This window comes from Elephas maximus, chromosome 5, assembly GCF_024166365.1.
Source record: "Elephas maximus indicus isolate mEleMax1 chromosome 5, mEleMax1 primary haplotype, whole genome shotgun sequence".
Classification (NCBI taxonomy): Eukaryota; Metazoa; Chordata; class Mammalia; order Proboscidea; family Elephantidae; genus Elephas; species Elephas maximus.
Window position 1 is genome coordinate 147,322,658 of NC_064823.1, and position 12,923 is coordinate 147,335,580.

Genomic DNA, 12,923 nt, shown 5'->3' on the forward strand with positions numbered 1-12,923 from the left:
CTGCAGGGGACTTGGTTTTTGGTTTTCGTTGTGCTGCAGACAGCGAATAGTGAACACACTTCCACTGCGTTATTTTTATTCCTGTCCTTATGTTTGAACTTCCAACACTGGAAGGTAGTTAGATCAATACTGGAAATTGGAAATAGAAACTTTGCCAATAGTGCTCAGTGTTTTAGTATATTTCTTTTTTTTTTTTTAATGGATTTGAAGATATTCTTTATAAACAAGAACAAGCAGAATGCAAGTCGGAGCATGTGGGGAAGTAAAAGGTAGTACAGGGATACAAAAGTCACCCTTAATCTGGATCTTTGATTTTGGAGAAGGAGGTGAGCAAGGTAAATGAAGTGAGCAAAATTCTTCGCCTTGGTTTCAATGGGGCGTCTACTTAACTCTCCAAAAGGGCTGGATATCAGCAGAGCAGAGATTTGCTGGTGCTAACCTGGAATCCTTCCACCCCCTCTACCTTGATAAAGCGCAGAGGCGTCATAAACTCATAAAGCTTGCCAGAATTAATCTATACTCACTGTAAACACAGAGGAATCTTTATATTCACTTGATAGCTCTTTCCCTCTTCCAATGAGATCAGCCTGCAGTTTCCACCACTGAAACATGGGGTACCAAAACCTGTCCAGCACACCTGTATGTGGGTGGAGCGGAGATGCTGTGAGCTCTAGGTTACACTTGTCACTGTGTTCCGCTGAGCCTGTTCCTTCGGTGTTATTCCTCTGCTGCTCTGATCAGGGTTAACTTGCACCTTGAAGCAACTTCATTTACTTTTTTCTTCAAGAACCACACCATTCTTCAAAAACAACGTGCCTAACCAGATAAGGAAGGAGCCCTGGTGGCACAGTGGTTAAAGCAGTAGTCTGCTAACTAAAAGGTTGGAAATTCAAAACCACCAGCAGTTCCCTGGGAGAAAGGAGTGGCAGTCTACTTTGGTAGAGATTTACAGCCTTGGAAACCCTGTGGGGTTGCTGTAAGTCCAGTGGACTCCACGAAATGGGTGGTGGGGGAACCAGATAAGGAGCCCTGTCCAAGCAGTGGTTAAGAGCTCAGGCTGCTAACTGAAATGTTGGCAGTTCAAACCTACCCAGTAGTTCCTTTGGAGAAAAGACTGGGCGATCTGCTCCCATAAAGCTTACAGCCTAGAAAACCCTATGGGGGCAGTTCTACTCTGTCGTATAGCACGACTAGGCTGTGAGTCCAAATCAACTCCAGTGCACATAACAACAACAAGATAAGGGAGAAATAGATTTCACAGCCACCCAAATAACCTTTGTTCTTAACAAACAGCACTATTGACCACTTTAGGCTGCAAGATTTAGCCATCCATCAAACCCTAAGTTTACACGGGGCATAAAAGAATTTAAAGCAGTGTCCCTGGACTCAAGGACTTTACTACTTAGTAGAGGCAAGATATGACTGTAAAGAAAATAAATCAATGAATAAAAGTTTTTAAAAAGACAGTACTTTATAGTTATATGTGTATACGTTCAGGTTCCTTCTGCCCTTTTGTTGCTTGACCAAGTCTGATACCACTTCTTCCAGGAAATCTTTGCAACCTTTTCTGTCTGGGTTATGTGCTCCCAAAGCAACCTGTCTCAAAGTAAATGTCGAAGCCTTAATCACCTCTGTGCTCATTGTCTGATTCCCCCAGGCCTCTTGATAGCCAGGACTCTCATCTCTAGAAGTCCGGTGCCTGGATCTATGGACTAGGCTGTGCCTGGTATGTAGACAAGGTGCTCATAAAATGTTTGCATGAGTGCATGACCAAGGTCAATGAATGTAGCTTCGATAATTAAAGAACAGGACAGGTGCCACCTGAGCCTTTAAATAATAAATACAAACACAAAAGAGGCTTCAACTGAGCCAGCACCGTGGGAAGGAAGAGATGTTGATGATAGATGGGAACCTCGGGATACAGAGCAGAGGAGTGTGTGGGCAGGGGTTGGCATGGGTTGGGGTGGAGGGACCACGCCTGCCTGGAATAAAAGGTGGTTGTATAAAAAGAGTGATGCTGAATTAAAGAGTATCTTGAAAGGCAGGAAGAAAAGTTTATTGTTGGTGTGGAGTCAGAGTCAACAATGTTCTTTGTAGAAGCTGGGGGAGGTAAAAGCTATATTTTAGGATGACTGATGCAGAGACAAGGGTGGAGAAAGAATGTGAGCAGCTTAGGGAGAAGTTGTACTTCAGTGGAAAACTAAGCATTACCTGGAGATGGCTCAGGATTATCTGATTCAAATTTTATGGAAGCTCTTTTACAGCTCTGTAAACTGCATATCCTTCTGCAAAATGAGTCTTGCTTTATAGATATGCGAATTCTGTCCTGTCCAGTAGTAGTTCAATAGCCAGCCCTCCCGTCTCTGTGGAAAAACTGGTTGTCTTAGTTATCTAGTTTTTTTTTTACTGTAACAGAAATACCACAAATGGTTGGCTTTAATAAAGAGGAATGTATTCTCTCACAGTTCAGGTGGCAAGAAGTCTGAACTCAGGGTGCCAGTTCCAGGGCAAGTCTCTCTCTCTGTGTTGGCTTTTGGGGAAGGTCCTTGTCATCAATCTTCCCTTGGTCTAGGAGCTTCTCTATGCAGGAACCCCAGGTCCAGAGGATGCGCTCTGCTCCTGGCACTACTTTCTTGGTGGTATGAGGTCCCCTCTTTTATATTTTAAAAGAGATTGATTTAACACACAACCTGATCTTGTAGATTTGAGTCCTGCCTCATTAACATCATAGAGGCAGGATTTATAGTGCATAGGAAAATCATATCAGATGACAAAATAGTGGACAGTCACAATACTGGGAATCATGGCCTAACCAAGTTAACAGATATTTTGAGGAGGACACAGTTCAATCCATGATACCAGTCTTGTCTCCATTTGCATGTTCATTTCAGTGTTCCTGGTCTATAAATGTGTCTGTTCTTAGAATTCTCTTTGGAACCAGTTATACCGTCTACCTGATCTGGTCCCCTTATGAGTTAAATAAAATCTTTAACGCATGTTTATTTTTATATCTGTATGAGAGTAATGATTTTAACTTTATTTTTTATAAGTTTATCACCTTAGTCTTCAAGGTGACATCTTTGCTTTTCAACACTTTAAAGAGGTCCTTTGCAGCAGATTTGCCCAATGCAATTTGTCTTTTGATTTCTCGACTGCTGTTTCCATGGGTGTTGATTGTGGATCCAAGTAAAATGAAATCCTTGACAACCTCAGTCTTTTCTCTGTTAATCGTGATGTTACTTATTGGTCCAGTTGTGAGTATGTTTGTTTTATGTTGAGGTGTAATCCATACTGAAGGCTGTGATCTTTGATCTTCATCAGTTAAATGCTTCACATCCCCTTCACTTTCACCAAGCAAGGTTGTGTCATCTGCATAATGCAGGTTGTTAATAAGTCTTCCTCCAATCCTGATGCCCCATTCTTCTTCATATAGTCAGTCTGGCTTCTTGGTTTATTTACTGAGCATACAGAGTGAATAGGTATGGTGAAAGGATACAACCCTGAGGCACACCTTTCCTGACTTTGAGCCACACACAGTATCCCTTTGTTCTGTCTGAACATCTGCCTCTTGATCTATGTATAGGTTCCTCAGGAGCACAATTAAGTATTCTGGAATTCCCATTCTTCACAATGTTATCCATAATTTGTCATGATCTACAGAGTTGAATGCCTTTGCATAGTCAATAAAACACAGGTAAACATCCTTCTGGTATTCTCTGCTTTCAGCCAGGATCCATCTGACATCAGCAATGATATCCCTGGTTCCACGTCCACTTCTGAAACCAGTCTGAATTTCTGGCAGTTCCCTGTCGATATACTGCTGTAGGCACTTTTGAATGACCTTTAGCAAAATTTTGCTTGTGTATGATATTAATGATATCGTTTGATAATTTCAACATACAGTTGGATCACCTTTCTTGGGAATAGGCGTAAATATGGATCTCTTCCAGTTAGTTGGCCAGGTAGCTGTCTTCCAAATTTCTTGGCATAGACGAGTGAGCACTTCAGCGCTGCGTCCATTTGTTGAAACGTCTCAGTTGGTGTTCATCAACTCCTGGAGCCTTGTCTTTCGCCAGTGCCTTCAGTGCAGCTTGGACTTCTTCTTTCAGTACCATTGGTTCCTGATCATGTGCTACTTCTTGAAATGGTTGAATGTCAACCAATTCCTTTTGGTATAGTGACTCTGTGTATTCTTTCCATCTTCTTTTGATGCTTCCTGCGTTGTTTAATATTTTCCCCACAGACTCCTTCACTGTTGCAACTTGAGGCTTGAAATTTATTTTCAGTTCTTTCAGCTTGAGAAATGCCGAGCGTGTTTTGGTTTTCTATCTCCAGCTCTTTGCACATTATAATACTTTACTTTGTCTTCTTGAGCCCCCCTTTGAAATCTTTTGTTCAGCTCTTTGACTTCATCTTCCTTTTGCTTTAGCTGCTTAACTTTCGAGGCAAGTTTCAGAGTCTCTTCTGACATCCATTTTGGTCTTTTCTTTCTTTCCCATCTTTTTAATGACCTCTTGCTTTCTTCATGTATGATGTCCTTCCACAACTCATGGAATAACTTGTGGACATGCAACATTTTCTGAAGAAGAATTCAGATTATTACTAATTTACCTTAAAACATAGCTTCTAGTCTGATCTTTGGCATTGTTATTTGTCAAAACTGACTACACATAGATAATTCTTTAAAATAGCACAATGCCCAAGGCAAACGTCCTTTGCTAATTAAGGTAGATTATTGTTTGACTTAAAGATGACTTTTAGGAAACCAATTTTCTCAAGGTTTAAGGTACAAAGATTATCTCAGGGGGATAGTTTGGGTCATTTTCAACCTCCACGAATCAAGAAACCTGGATTCCCCTGCTCAATAGCCAGGACTTGATGTTTTCTCTAAAGGAGCCATCATAGGGCAAGATGAGCAAAGGGAAAGAAGAGAGCCTGTGGAAGACACCCTCTAGAAGAAGACAAAAGAATCAGAGAAAAAAGTAAGGTAGAGAGTTAGAGAGGCAAGAAGAAACCTAATCATACAAAGATTGGCGAGTAACAGTCATTTAGCACTTTCTGGGTCACACTTTAAGACAGATAGGGTTAACTGTGCTGGTGGAACAAAAGAGCTGTTAAAAGATTACCATCTAGAAGCTGGATAAACAGGAACCACACCCTGTCAACATGAGATAAACTTGTAAATTACTATTTCCTTTTTCTTAGTGTCTTTCTAGTCCCCCCTTTACAGGCTCCACATGTGCAGAAGAAAAAAGTGTAACTGCTGTTTAACCTTCCTTAGCCCTCTGAAGATGGCAACGTAGTGCCAAAGATCAGTGCGCTTGCGCTATATCCCATAATAAGTGATGCCAGGGGCTGCCAAGAGGACTCCATCTTGAATATCAGCGGGTTCCGTCTTGGATTCCAGATGCTATGCAACCTAATTAGCATGCACTGCCATTCTGAGAAGTACCCACCCCTTGAAAGATGCCCACTAAATATTCATTACTCTGTTGTCTCCACCAAACCCATATGAGCCCTAGCCTTGCTTCCCTTTTCAAGTCAGTCTTTTGGAAAGGCTTAGTCCCCCGCTGACTCCTTTTGCTTGACTCAAGCAAAAAAAGCTTGCTGAAGATGAAGTTTGTCTTTTCGTTTGTATTCTTACTCGGGAAAAGACAAGGACCCTTTGCGTCAGATTGGTGGTTGGTAACACCCTGGACAGGATAATAATTTGACACTGCTTCTAGCTATAATGTTTTAAATATCTGTGTTTATTTTCAGGGGGATGGTAGAAACATTTTCTAATAATAAAAATTGTATATTTCTTTTTTCATATGTTCAAGTTAAGGGAGTTACTACATGCACTAACCATAGCTTATTTTAACATTTTGGGCATGTTTCATTTTGTAATTTTTTCCCTAAAATCATAACTGGATAATGTTAGTCACTCACAATCACTGAGAATTGTCAAAAAACCTCAATTGCTTAGAGAAATACCCAAAAATTTGTGTAACAGCAGAGGTAACTAGGGTATGGCAGGTATTGCACCAACCCTGGGTGTGTGGCGTCACAGAGCAGTTTCTAATTAACTCAGTACGGCCAGTGGTGTATCTACGGAAAATGGAGCCCGTGGCAAGCCCTGAAATTGCACCCCTGTCCAGCCATCTGACACCCTTTTTTTAGATAACTTTACGGTAATAAAAAGCAGCTTAAAAATACAAATCAAGCTAGTTAATCTTTTAATTAACACATTACCATGCTTGAGGAAGGATGTCAGGCCGTACCAGGTTAATAGAAACTGCTCAGTGGTGCCACGTGCCCAGAGCTAGTGCAGTTCCTGAGATGCGGCACTGTGTAACAGAATATATTTATTGTGAGTAGATATGATTTGAATCGGGCAACTTTACTCAAACGTTTTGGGAAGGTGCTCGGAAGCGGGGACAATGAAAGTGGGTTACATACATCATTGTTATGTTAATTTCTCAAGAGATAGCATTAAACCACAGTGCAGGTTACAGGTCACCGAGGATATACCATACTTCCTAAAACAGCCTCTAGTCAGCCCTTGGAGTTCTGCTGCTTCTAGCTTTCTGCATACAGATAATTTTCCAAAAGAACCCAGTGCCTGAGGGAAAACGCTCTCTCCTGAGCTGTTTACAAAGCTATTGTTTGACCTGACTCCACTCCAGGGAACCAATTCCTACAAGGTTCAAAAAGACACTTAAGGGTAGATGGCCTGGGTGGGTCACCCCAATTCCATGAACCCAGAAATCTGGATTCCAAGAGAATCAACAACTATTTCATCATGATAGAGGTAACTTCCATGTTGTAGCAGAGTCTGAGTTGTCCCCCCAATATTGCTCTGCCCTTTTTCTCTAATAGTGGAACTTTAGCTGGGCGTATAGCCATCCAGCTGAAAACAATATTGTCCAGCCTTTTTTACAGACAGGGTGGTTCTCTGACTAGGTTTCAGCTAATGGGAGAAGAATGGAAGTGATGTGTGCAACTCCCAACATATGACGCTTCTTCATCCATTCATTCATTTGTAAAAATATTTATTGAACAACCGGTAAGTATCAGGCACTTGGGATACATCAGAGACAAAAACCAAACCAAACCCATTGCCATCAAATCGATTCCAACACATAGCTACCCTACTGGACAGAGTAGAACTGCCCCATAGAGTTTCCAAGGAGTGCCTGGTGGATTAAAACTGCTGACCTTTTGGTTAGCAGCCATAGCACTTAACTACTATGCCACCAGGGTTTCCAGAGAAAAAGATGAAGTCTCTTATTCTAGTGAAGGGAAAAAACAATAAATATAATACATAACTAAATTATATAGCATGATAGAAGGTGATAAGGGCCACAGAAAAAAGAAAATGCAAAGCAGGGCACGGGGATTGGGAGTAATGAGTGAGGGGAAGCGTGTTGCAGTATTCAATAGGGAGGTAAAAGTAGGCCTCATTAAGAAAGTGATAACAAAGCTTTGAAGGAGAGTGAGTGAACTGTGTAGATACCGGGAAGAAGAAAATAGCCAGTGCAAAGGCCTTGAGGCAGGGACATGCTGGCATATTTGAGGAAAAGCGAAGAGGCCAGTTGACGTAGCTGTTGACATATAATAGGTGCTCAATTAATATTTGCTGAATGAATGAATGAAAGAATGTATGTACATTTAATAACTGGCACCTTACTGCCAGGAAGAGTCAAAAACCAACATTTCAGGCCTTCAGGCCTTTTTGTCATCTGACCTGTCCCGTCAAGTCAATTCTGACTCGTAGTGACCCTATAGGGCAGAGTAGAACTGCCCCATAGAGTTTCCAGCTGAATCTTTTGGCAACATCTTTCTCCAGCAGAGTGGACAGTGGGTTTGAACTGCTGATCTTTCAGATAGCAGCCAAGCGCTTAAACACTGTGCCATGAGGGATCTTTTTTCGTCATTTAGCTACCCGGAACATGGATGTCTTCAGAGCCATCTTGGGCTATGAAGACAAAGCCACACTGTAGGGATGGTGGAAGAGATTGCTGAAGAAGCTTCATGGACTTGCCATATATGTCCTTGACATCAACCCCTGCATTCTTTAATGTGAGAACATATACTGGTGTATTTCAGTCACTGTTGATTTGGACATGCTGTCATGTGCTACAAATCTACTCCAACCTTAACACCGTAAAAACTGAAAGCCAGAACCTACGTAAAGTGGAAACCCATCAGAGGAGGAAAACTCAAATATTTTCCATGAAATAGAGAGCGACAGAAAAGTGGTGCCTGTACCCTGTCAAAGGTAGAAAACTTGTAAGACCAGGAAAAACAATGCAGTCTCATCAAGTTCCAGCTTGCATAGGGGCTTCACTGTAAATTAGTGAGACAGATTTGTAAAAGTCACAGAGCAGGAATTTGGATCCTAGCCTGTAGAACTCTAGGGTCTGCACTTTAACCCCTATGTGTCGGAGCTTCCTAAGTCTCAGAATAGACAAGGTGAAGAAATCCATAAAAAGTTATGTTGACATTAAAGCAGCAAATAGAACTTTGTACTTGTCATGAGTAGCACCAACTGCGAAATTTATTTATCCACGCAATTTCACAAGGCTCAGGAAAAACTGTTGTTCAAATTCTTTTATCCTCTTTATTTAAGTAAAGCTGCAAAGAGTCCAGTTGACATAGCCATTGACATATAGTTGGTGTTCAATTAATATTTGTTGAATGAATAAATGAATGAGTGAATGAAAGAATGTACAGACCTTTAGTACCTGGCACATTACTGCCATTTTTTAATTCAGCAAAATTTTACCTGAGTGTGATATTTATGATACTGTTCGATAATTTCCACATTCTGTTGGGTCACCTTTCTTTGGAAGGGGCAAAAATATGGATCTCTTCAAATTGGTTGGCCAGGTAGCTCTCTTCCAAATTTCTTGGCATAGATGAATGAGTACTTCCAGCGCTGCATCTGTTGGTTGAAACAGCTCAACTGGTATTCCGTCAATTCCTGGAGCCTTGTTTTTCGCCAAAGTGCAGCTTGGACCTCTTCCCTCACTATCATAGGTTCCTGATCATGTGCTACCTACTGAAATGGTTGAACAGCAGCCAGTTCTTTTTGGTATAACGACTCTGTGTGTTCCTTCCATCTTCTTTTAAAGCTTCCTGTGTCTTCCAATTTTTTGCCCATAGAATCCTTCAATATTACAACTTGAGGCTTGAACTTTCTCTAGTTCTTTCAGCTTGAGACATGTCCAGCATAATCTTCCCTTTTGATTGTCTAACTCCAGGTCTTCACATGTTTTGTCATAATACTTTACTTTGTCTTCTTAAGCTGCCTTTTGAAATCTGCTGTTCAACTTTATTTCCTTATCATTTCTTCCCTTTGCTTTAACTACTCTATTTAAGAGCAAGTTTCAGAGTCTCTTCTGACATCCATTTTGGTCTTTTCTTTCTTTCCTGTCTTTTTAATGACCTCTTACTTTCTTCATGTATGAGGTCCTTGATGTCACCCAACAATTTGTCTGGAATTCAGTCATTAGTGTGCAATGCATCAAATCTATTCTTGAGATTGTCTCTAAATTCAGGGGAGATATACTCAGGGTTGTACTTTGGCTCTCGTGGACTTGTTTTTTATTTATTTATTTATTTATTTATTTATTTACTTTAGATAAAGGTTTACAGAACAAACTAGTTTCTCATTAAACAGTTAATACACATATTGTTTTGTGACATTGATTAACAACTCCATGACATGTCAACACTCTCCCTTCCCAACCTTGGGTTCCCTATTACCAGCTTTCCTGTCCCCTCCTGCCTTCTAGTCCTTGCTCCTGGGCTGGTATGCCCCTTAAGTCTCGTTTTGTTTTATGAGCCTGTCCAATCTTTGCCTGAAGTCTGAATCTCATGAATGACTTCATTACGGAGCTGAAAGGGTGTCCAGGGGCCATACTCTCAGGGTTTCTCCAGTCTTTGTCAGGCCAGCAAGTCTGGTCTTTCTTTTGGAGTTAGAATTTTGTTTTACATTTTTCTCCAGCTGTATACAGGATCCTCTATTGTGAGCCCTGTCAGAGCAGCCAGTGGTAGTAGCCGGGCACCATCTAGTTGTACTGGACTCAGTTTGGTGGAGGCCATGGTAGATATGTTCCATTAGTCCTTTGGACTAATCTTTTCCTTGTATCTTTAGTTTTTTTTCACCCTTGCTCCGGTGAGACCAGTGGAATATCCTAGATGGCCGCTCACAGGCTTTTAAGACCCCAGACTCTACTCACCAAAGTAGAATGTAGAACATTTTCTTTAAAAAATATGCTATGCCAATTGAGCTAGAATGTTTCCTCTCGTGGACTTGTTTTAATTTTCTTCAACTTCAACTTGAAGTTGTAAATGAGCAATTTATGGTCTGCTCCACAGTTGGCTCCTGGCCTTGTTCTGACTTGTGATATTGACCTTCTCCATCATCTCTTTCCACAGATGTAGTTGATTTGATTCCTGTGTATTCCATCTGGGGAGGTTCCCATGTATGGTTGCCTTTTACATTGTTGAAAAGAAGAATACGTCATTCGTCTTTCAGAATTCTATCGTGTGATCTCCAGTGTCGTTTCTATCACCAATGCCAAATTTTCTAACTACTGATCCTTCCTCTTTGTTTCCAACTTTCCCATTCCCATTATCAATGCATCTTAATTGCATGTTTGATCAATTTCAGACTGCAGAAGTTGGTAAAAATCTTCAGTTTCTTCATCTTTGACATTAGTGGTTGAATAATAGTTGTATTAACTCATCTTCCTTGTAGGTGTATGGATATTAATCACTGACAGCATTGTACTTCAGCATAGATCTTGAAATGCTGTTTTTGACAATGAATGGGATGTCATTCCTCTTCAATCTGTCATCCAACAGAATGTGACGGCTATCAAACAATATCACGAATATCACACGCAAGTAAAATTTTGCTGAAGATAATTCAAAAACGGTTGCAGCAGTATGTCAACAGGGAACTGCCAGAACATCAAGCCGAATTCAGATAAGAATGTGAAACAAGGGATATAATTGCTGATGTAAGATGGATCTTGGCTGAAAGCAGAGAATACCAGAAAGATGTTTACCTATGTTTTGTGGACTATGCAAACCCATTTGACTGTGTGGATCATAACAAAGTATGGATAACATTGCAAAGCAGGGGAATTCCAGAACACATAATTGTGCTAATCCATAATTTGTACATAGACCAAGAGGCCATCATTCAAACAGAACAAGGAGACACTGGTGGTTTAAAACCAGGAATCGTGTGCCTCAGGGATGTATCTTTTTACTGTGCTTATTCAATCTGTATGCTGAACAAGTAATCTGAGAAGCTGGACTATATGATGAAGAACAGGGCATCAGGATTGGAGGAAGACTCATCGACAACCTGCGATACACAGATGACACAATCTTGCCTGGTGAAAGTGAAGAGGACTTGAAGCGCTTACTAATGAAGACCAAAGACTACAGCCATCAATATGGGTTACACCTCAACATAAAGAAAACAAAAATCCTCACAACTGGACCAATAAGGAACGTCATGATAAACAGAGAAAAGATTGAAGTTGTCAAGGATTTCATTTTACTTGGATCCACAATCATTACCCTTGGAAGCAGTAGTCAGGAAATCAAACAACATATTATTGCATTGGGCGAATCTGCTGTAAAGGACCTCTTTAAAGTGTTAAAAATAAAAGATGTCACTTTACAGACTAAGGTGCACCTGACCCAAGCCATGGTATTTTCAATCACCTCATGTGCATGTGAGGAAACCCTGGTAGCGTAGTGGTTAAGAGGTACAGCTGCTAACTATAAGGTCAGCAGTTTGAATCCACCAGGCACTCCTTGGAAACCCTATGGGACAGTTCTACTCTGTTCTATAGGGTTGTTATGAGTTGGAATCGACTCGATGGCAATGGGTTTGGTTTTGGTTTCAACTGCATGTGAAAACTGGACAATGAGTAAGGAAGATCAAAGAAGAATTTATGACTTTGAATTATGGTGTCGGAGAAGAATATTGAATATACAATGAACTGCCAGAAGAACAGACAAATCTGTCTTGGAAGAAGTACAGCCAGAAAGCTCTTTAGATGCAAGGATGGCGAGACTTTGTCTCACATACTTTGGATATGTTATCAGGAGGGACCAGTCCGTGGAAAAGGACATCATGCTTGGTAAAATAGAGGGTCAGCAAAAGAGGGGAGGACCCTCAATGAGATGGATTGATACAGTGGCTGCAACAGTGGGCTAGCAACGACTGCAAAGATGGCACAGGACAGGGCAGTGTTTCATTCTGTCGTACATGAGGCCGCTGTGAGTCGGAACTAACTTGACGGCACCTAACAACAACAAACAGGAGCTTCTCAGTGCAGGAGTCTCACTTGAGCACCTGGCCAGCCTCCCTTCTACCTCACATGGTTGCCTAGCCTTGCCAGGGAACACCATCACATATTCAGAAGCTGGTCCTGCAGTTCACTAGTCTGTATGCTTGAACATGTTACCACATACTTTTCAAAATTTCTTTTCTTTGTCTGCTTCCATGAGCTAAGAGTAAAGGGATTAATGGTTCTTTCTCATCCTTGGCTAGGTCTGGGGTCTTCCTTCAATAATTCCTTGAACCTTATCTTCTTGGAGCCCTGATGGCATAGTGGTTGAGAGTTCAGGCTGCTAACCAAAAGGTCAGCAGTTCGAATCAACCAGGCGCTCCTTGGAAACCCTACTGGGCAGTCCAATCTGGCCTATAGGGTTGTTCTGAGTCAGAATCGACGCAATGGGTTTGGTTTCGTTGGTTTCTTGTCTTCTTGGAGAATAATCTACTTCCCTCATAGTGTGGGTGACTGTCCTGAGAAATGCCTAGGGTATGCTTTTTACCGTGAAAATCTTCAGTGAATGAGAACCTTCTTTCCCTTGTGCAGCAGTTTATTCACCTACATATACTTCCA